Raw genomic sequence first — 6,805 nt, 5'->3', positions numbered from 1 at the left:
TTGGTGGTGGGGACGTTTTGACCCAGTGCTTGGTGGTTGGTGTTGGGGACGTTTTGACCCAGTGGTTGGTTGGTGGTGGGGACGTTTTGACCCTGGGGTGGGACGTTTTGACCCGGTGGTTGGTTGGTTGGTAGGTTGGTTGTTGGTGGTGGGGACGTTTTGACCCAGTGGTTGGTGGTGGGGACGTTTTGACCCAGTGGTTGTTGTTGTTGTTGGTGGTGGTGGGGACGTTTTGACCCAGTGCTTGGTGGTGGGGACGTTTTGACCCTGGGGTGGGACGTTTTGACCCAGTGCTTGGTGGTTGGTGGTGGTGGGGACGTTTTGACCCAGTGGTTGGTGGTGGGGACGTTTTGACCCAGTGGTTGTTGTTGTTGTTGTTGGTGGTGGTGGGGACGTTTTGACCCAGTGCTTGGTGGTGGGGACGTTTTGACCCTGGGGTGGGACGTTTTGACCCAGTGCTTGGTGGTTGGTGGTGGTGGGGACGTTTTGACCCAGTGGTTGGTGGTGGGGACGTTTTGACCCTGGGGTGGGACGTTTTGACCCAGTGGTTGTTGTTGTTGGTGGTGGTGGGGACGTTTTGACCCAGTGGTTGGTGGTGGTGGGGACGTTTTGACCCAGTGCTTGGTGGTTGGTGGTGGTGGTGGTGGGGACGTTTTGACCCGGTTGTGCTTGGTGGTTGGTGGTGGTGGTGGGGACGTTTTGACCCAGTGGTTGTTGTTGTTGTTGTTGGTGGTGGTGGGGACGTTTTGACCCAGTGGTTGGTGGTGGGACGTTTTGACCCTGGGGTGGGACGTTTTGACCCAGTGGTTGTTGTTGGTGGTGGTGGTGGTGGTGGTGGGGACGTTTTGACCCGGTTGTGCTTGGTGGTTGGTGGTGGTGGTGGGGACGTTTTGACCCAGTGCTTGGTGGTTGGTGGTGGTGGGGACGTTTTGACCCAGGCGGAGAAGAGAAACCAGGGGCGTTTTGACCCAGGTGCGAGCCAGGAGAGCGCAAGGGTTAAATTACATTTTGTTTGAACGACTCATTTACTAGGTATTCGCTTTTTTATGTAATATATATATATATATATATATATATATATATATATATATAAAACAATATATAACAATTGGAGTTTTGGATATGTCCATGATTAGCAATAAATAAATAAATAAATAAATGGACATTTTTTTTTTATTGTATATTTATTGTACATTGTACACATTGTAGGCAGATACAGGAAATCCTAGTATTTTCCACAGCGATGTTATGGCATCATGGACCCACCAGGGGGTGCTAATACTGATTTCTTTGCTTGTGTTATTGTATTATTTCTGAATATCAACATGTTGATTTAGATGTTAATTACGAACTTGTTTCACACATACACCGAAAAAGAAAATAAATAAAAAAATAAAAATCTTGGTGTTCCCATGTGGTCCCAAAGCTCCATAATATAACTCTCCATGAGAAGGTCACGAGAAGAAGCATGTATTACTACATAAAAACAGAGGTGGAAAGTAACAAAGTAACATATTTACTCAAATTACTGCATCTAGAACGTATGGATCTTCTGAACTCTTTTCCAAAAATAAAAACAAACTGTCTCTGAAACTCAACACCGGCCTTCTGGCCACAGCTTCCGGCCTTTGTTGTTCAGAGTGAAGAGAGCGCAGATTAGCGCTACAAACTTTGAAAATCCTCCCCTGCTCAAGCTGAGCAAGCGCTTTACAGTCTAATGTTGTAGTATTCACTTGGCAAAATATTCTGTGGGGCATGGCACTTTATTTATTTTCTTATATCGCCAGTCACTGTTTGTTAATTTAGACAACTGACTATTTATGTTTGTGATATAAAGAAAAAAAGAGCACAGTTTTGTTATTAAAGAATTGCTCAACATTTTCAGCATCATGGATACTTTGATTTGGTTTTATTTTCTCTCTTTTACTGTAGTGTTTTAAAAGTTTATTAAAAACAGTGTTGGATTGGATTTATGACTCTTCTTTTGTTTACATCAAGTAATTTAAAGGAACTAAGTAACTTTTACTCGATTAAATTTAGTACTTTTTACTTTTACTTGAGTCGATCTTTGGCGCGTACTATAACTTTTACTTGAGTAGAATTTAAGCAAAGTAAAGATACTTTAGCTTAATTACAGTTTTTCAGTACTTTTTCCACCCCTGCATATAATGACATAAATTTACTTTTTTTCTTTTTTGCTAATCTTTTGCACATGCATCTTACCGTCTACCTCACAACAGTTTATGTAGCATACTGCACATTTATGTACATATGATAAAAAAACTCAGTAAATTATCTATCTTCATGTTTATCTTCTATCTAGTATGGCATTCAGTGCAGACGGCAAAGTAAGAATTTCATTGTTCAGGGAAACTTGTTTCCTTACTGGGCAAATGACAATAAACACTTTGAATCTTGAGGACATCGGACCAGTGGAGCTGTGGACTGTTGTGATTTGTTCAGGTTTGCCAGTGTTGCCAACCCATTTATTTCTTTTTATTGCATCAGCTATGTTGGTCCGTAAAAATGTATTAGTCTTGTTAATTGTACCTATAATATTATGACTGGGCACAAGCGGAAGTCCAGAGTCATGTGACCCAGTAGGGGAAGTCTTTAAGTAGGCCCACATCCTTCTCAGGTGAGGAGTGGTGTGGTGCAGTGGCTAGACTGAGGCCTATATGGGATGTGGGACCTTGACCTGGTTGTTGCGGAACTTGTATATCTTTTAAATATCTGAGCTCAAAATAAAGGTAAAGAAAAGAGGATTCATTCTTGTTCATTTCAAGGGTGCAACAACACAAATCTTGGAGTTTCTGCCAGGTTGGATTAAGTTATGGATGTTAAAGATGCTGCTGGAGCTCGTGTGTGCATTTTGAGTGGATTACAAGGGACGCTAACACAGAGCTAGTGTGGAGCTAATGCTAACTGTGGCTAATCAAACACTACAGATCACAACGTCACCCATCAGCAGAGCCAAGGTAAAAGACTTTTCCAATAATGTCTGTCCCATACCAGCAAATGTCCTCTGGCTGGGAAGACATGTTGGAAAGAATTGAAGAAAAGCTAATCACCTTACCTATTTTGAGACTTGTTGAGCTTTGTACTGAGACACTTGGGATTGCTATTAATGATAAAGATAAGGGCTCGCCTCGTAAATTAAGAAGATTCATCCTCCAGCATTTAGAGGGTGATGATGTCACATCGCTTGAAGATGAAGGAATGTCCTTATTACTGGAGATAAATGATAAAATAGATGAACTGAGAACCCTATCCATGTCCGGTCCCACGTCGCCACGCCGCCCTTTAGCGGATACAGGTGGTACTGCACCAAAAACTGACTCTGCAGTAAGACAGCATACGTTTGCAACTCTCTCTGCTACTGCCATGAACCTGCCTGAAAGGGCTCGAACTGTTCACCCAATGTACAGAAAAGATTTGAAAATTAATGGACAAATTGGTGAACATAATCAAAAGGATAAGCTGGGATACGCTAGTTTGGAAAGACAAATTACTCGAGCATTAAAAAAAGGATATGATGAATGTGAAATTGTGGATGCAGTCATTCAAGCTATAACCCCTGGCACAAAACTGAGAAGTTACCTTGAAATTAGAGAGGATTTGTCACTGCACTCTCTTAAACAGATATTGAGGACTCATTTTGTTGAAAAGGACGCCACTGAGTTGTATCATTCTCCCACTCGTGCTGCACAAGAACCTAGAGAAACTCCAGTTCAGTTTTTGGTTCGAGTCATGGATCTGAGACAGCAAATACATTTTGCTTCAGAAAGAACAGATAGTGGATTAAAGTACAGTCCAGAACTCATTCAGAATCAGTTTTTACAGACAATACTTACCGGCCTCCAAGATGATACCACACGGACAGACCTAAAACCTTACCTGCAAATCCCAAAAATCGCAGATGAAGTCCTGTTGGAGAAGATGACTGCAGCTTATAACCTGGAAATTGAGAGGAAGGTTAAGTTGTCTACAAAGTCCAGAGTTAAGGTGTCAGCAGTGGGTCGTGATTCAACTTTCACAGATTCAGAAAGTTGCGATCGGACCAGTAATTCTCTAGATGATAGGAGACAAGAAAGGTTTAAAAAACGTGATACATTAATGGATAAAGTTGACGAAGGGAATAAAGCTATCTGTGAAGCCATTCAGAACCTCACCACTCAGTTGTCAAGCCTGCACCAGCTTCCAAGACAATCACCACCGCCATTAAGGGGACAGGCCTGCCCCAACTACAGCAGACCGCAGCCCAGGGCACGCCCCAACCGACAGTGCCACCATTGCCAGCGGATCAATCCAGAAGGGAAGTGCGATCACTGCTATAAGTGCGGGAGTGCAGATCACTGGGCCATTGGGTGCCGCAGAGGACCCAGGAATACCACAGCCTCCACCAATAAAATTGAGAGCAGGACATATCTTGGTAAGGATCACCCCTCACAGGTAAACAACATCAAACAGCCAAGCTTGTGGGGAGGAGGTGTCTTGTTCGGGCTACTATGAACAATGTGGACACCCGAGTGCTGTGGGACACTGGCTCTCAAGTTTCCATCATCGGAGCAGAGTGGAAGCAGAGATACTTACCAGATGTTGCTGTGAGGCCTGTGGAAGAGCTACTGGAGGAAGGAGGACTGGACCTGTCGGCAGCAAATGGCACACAGATCCCATACCAAGGCTGGATCGAGGTAGAGTTTACACTGTGCAAACATGCTGTAACTGGGATGAGTGACCGGTCTGTGGTTGTCCCAATTCTTGTCGCCACCACAGAGTTGGAACGTCCCATTATTGGGTTTAATGTGATTGAAGAGCTGGCTCTGAAAAGTGAGGACTCTGAAAACTGTTTTCCTGCTGGTCACATGGTAAAAAGACTTTGTTCTGCACTTGAAGTGGGACAGAGAACTGCCAGAGCTGTTGTTACGACCCAACTTAAGGGGTAGGGAAGGGTGTAACAAAGACACGGTGAGGACAGTTGTTATTTCAAAACAAAGGCACATTTATTTACAATTCCCGTGCGAAGTGATGGACATCCTGTAACACAAAATAAGATGAGCTGGGGTTAGCGGACCTGCAGAAAGAAACAAACTAAAACCTATACCAAACACACACCGAGTGCAAACGAAACACAACCGCCACTCGGTGGTGAAACTAAAAACCCAAACAAAAGCAACAGGCCCATAACTAAAGTGACCGTCGTCACAACACAATAAAACGCTAACCTAGCCCAGCTCTAAAACAACCACAAAGTAAACTTAACTCAACTAAACACTTAAGCACCCATTGTGAAAAGGAGGTGGTCGCGACACACACACACCCGGTGCACAACATGAGGGGGAGAGAGGCCGGAGCCATTCTGGTTTCTCCCCCTCCAGACCTGCCTCGGCTGCAGCCTTTTCAGCCTCAGCTTTCCCTTGGGCTGCAGCCTGACTGGTCCAGAGGGGTGCCAGTCAAAACGGGGCGGGGACAAAGGCGCTGGCCCTGGCCACTCAGGGCAGCGCTCTGCCGCCCCTAATCACACACAAACGGCCTCAGCTGTCTGCAAACAGCAGGGGCCGTAACAGCTGTCTTAACTGTTTTAAAGAAACAGCCCCCAGAAAACAACCCCCACCTGATTCGCACAGGAAGAATGCCAGTCACTGTCCCAAAGAATAAAACTATCCAAGTGCAGTGCAATCTTTTCCAGCAGGGTGCGCTGTTTGGACCCCATTGCATGTTGGAACCCAACCCAGAGACACCGTGGCCCATAGGACTGAAAGTGAGGGAGCAGCTCATTCAACTCCCTCAAACCAATAAGGGAGTCAAAGTGACCATTGAAAATGTAACAAACGGTGACATCACACTATATGGCCGCACAACACTTGGTTGGGTATACAGTGTTGATGATGTTTATCCATTGGAGCCCAGGTCTATAGAGAGTCAGTCACTGCACAGCAGCACCACATCATCCATGGAGCAGCTTAGTCAGGTATCACGGGGGGAGCTCTGGGACCCGCCCGTGGACCTGAGTCACCTCTCTGCAGAGCAGTAGCGCATCGTTCGGCAGATGCTGAGGGAGGAGTGTGATGCTTTTGCCAAAGATGAGTGGGATGCTGGCTGTATTACTGGCCTGCAGATGGATATTAACTTAAAAGACTCTGCTCCTGTTCAAAGAACATATAATGCAATACCACGTCACCTGTACCAAGAAGTGAAAACACACATTCAAGACCTGCTAAACAGAGGCTGGATCCAAAAGTCATATTCCTCTTACTCTTCACCTGTTGTTTGCGTCAGGAAAAAGGATGGCACTCTCCGTTTGTGCATAGACTACAGGTTGCTGAATGAGAAGACCCTCCCAGACCGTCATCCCATCCCCAGAATCCAAGAAATTCTGGAAAACTTGGGAGGAAATTCCTGGTTCACTGTCTTGGACCAGGGCAAAGCATACCATCAAGGCTTCATGAGTGAGAAGAGCAGACCTTGTACAGCCTTCATAACACCGTGGGGACTTTATGAGTGGATCAGAATCCCATTTGGACTCTCAAATGCCCCGGCTGCTTTTCAACGTCATATGGAAGGATGCCTGGGAGACTTGAGGGATGACGTCTGTCTTCCCTATCTGGATGACGTCCTTGTTTTCAGCCGCACTTTTGAACAACACGTGCATAATGTCAGACAAGTCCTGCAGAGACAGAGGGCCTGTGGGATAAAATTAAGAGCTGAAAAATGTGAGTTATTTAAACCTCAAGTAACTTATGTTGGACGGGTGATCTCTGCAGAAGGGTATAGGATGAATCCGAAGGAGGTGGAGGCAGTTAAA

The 6,805-nt window shown here is 45.1% G+C and overlaps 1 long non-coding RNA gene across 3 annotated transcripts; it reads right to left on the bottom strand.

Moving 5' to 3' along the window:
- Nucleotides 1-2,693: 2,693 nt before the first annotated feature.
- Nucleotides 2,694-6,588, bottom strand: LOC121636185. Of its 3 annotated transcripts, XR_006009682.1 has the most exons (4): nucleotides 6,264-6,588; nucleotides 3,898-3,957; nucleotides 3,601-3,756; nucleotides 2,694-3,231 (listed from the first exon to the last, which is right to left on the bottom strand). It is a non-coding gene; the product is annotated as an uncharacterized LOC121636185 (long non-coding RNA). The 3 variants fall into 3 exon arrangements; XR_006009681.1 differs by having other exon boundaries at nucleotides 2,694-3,778; XR_006009680.1 differs by having other exon boundaries at nucleotides 2,694-3,756.
- Between the last annotated feature and the right edge of the window lie 217 nt (nucleotides 6,589-6,805).

The sequence above is a fragment of the Melanotaenia boesemani genome, unplaced genomic scaffold (assembly GCF_017639745.1).
Source record: "Melanotaenia boesemani isolate fMelBoe1 unplaced genomic scaffold, fMelBoe1.pri scaffold_192_ctg1, whole genome shotgun sequence".
Lineage (NCBI taxonomy): Eukaryota > Metazoa > Chordata > Actinopteri > Atheriniformes > Melanotaeniidae > Melanotaenia > Melanotaenia boesemani.
Note: the sequence above shows the minus strand (reverse complement) of the source record. Positions and strands in the feature narration are given on the sequence as shown.